We start from the raw sequence: 1,014 nt of genomic DNA, 5'->3' as shown, positions 1-1,014 counted from the left end.
ACACACACACACACACACACACACACATATACACACATATATACATATATATATATATATATGTACTTTTAGTATTGTTGTCCTTCTTATCATTATTGTTGATTTTTTTTAACCCACTAGTCTTACTGCAATGATCCCGACCTGGTCCTAGAACTGAAGAACCTGATAGTTATATTTGCAGACACTTTACAGGTATTCTTCAACCATGTTTTGTTTAAAGCATATCCATGTTGCTTTCCAATTACGTTTTGTTCTATTAAATATTTATATTAAACTTTAATGTCAAGATATTATATGTTGTACATTTTATAGACTTGGGCTATAGTTTATGCTGCTTACTCACTGTAATTGCATTGGTTTTGTAGGGTTATGGCTTCCCTGTGAACAGACTTTTTGACCTTTTGTTTGAGGTTAGAGATCAGTACAATGAAACATTGCTCAAGAAATGGGCCCTGGTGTTCAGGTGAGCTGAACTACAACTGCATTGATGCTGATGGAGGTGAATTCATGTGGGTAGTTTCTGCGTTATACTGTAACATCTGTGTTTCCTTTGCTGAAACAGGGATATTTTTGAGCAGGACAACTACAGCCCCATTCCAGTGGAAAATGAAGAGGAGTATAAGGCTGTGGTCAGTCGCTTCCCCTTCCATGATGCAGAGATTGAAAAGGTTGGTCAGACACTCACTGGTGCTCAAATTTTGGAATAATTAAGATTTTATTGTTGTAAAACATTATTAAAATTTAAACAAACTGTTTTCTATTTTAATATATGTTAAAATGTCATTTATTCCTGTGATGGCAAAGCTGAATTCTCAACAGCCATTAATCCAGTAATTCAGAAATCAGTCTAATATGCTGATGGATATTCTGACAGATTCTTTCCAAGAAAGCCATTTTGGCCAATTAATTGAGATAATTAGTGCCTTGGATGGTGTCAGAATAGTCTCAGGAAAAAAAATATATAGGGCCCTATGATTTCCGCGATGCGGAAAACGCGGACGGAATCGCGGAATC

At 35.8% G+C, this 1,014-nt stretch overlaps 1 long non-coding RNA gene across 1 annotated transcript in view; it reads left to right on the top strand.

Annotated features, from left to right (window-relative positions):
- Positions 1–111: 111 nt before the first annotated feature.
- Positions 112–1,014, top strand: part of LOC107579897 (uncharacterized) — a 2,974-nt gene continuing 2,071 nt past the window's right edge. The window contains exons 1-3 of the long non-coding RNA XR_001608549.1: positions 112–192; positions 366–463; positions 563–668. This is a non-coding gene — a long non-coding RNA (uncharacterized lncRNA). The remainder of the gene's footprint in view (positions 193–365; positions 464–562; positions 669–1,014) is intronic.

This window comes from Sinocyclocheilus grahami, unplaced genomic scaffold (assembly GCF_001515645.1).
Source record: "Sinocyclocheilus grahami isolate Dianchi unplaced genomic scaffold, SAMN03320097.WGS_v1.1 scaffold21379.1, whole genome shotgun sequence".
Taxonomy (NCBI): Eukaryota; Metazoa; Chordata; class Actinopteri; order Cypriniformes; family Cyprinidae; genus Sinocyclocheilus; species Sinocyclocheilus grahami.
The sequence above is the reverse complement of the archived record's forward strand: the minus strand, read 5'-3'. Positions and strand labels throughout refer to the sequence as shown.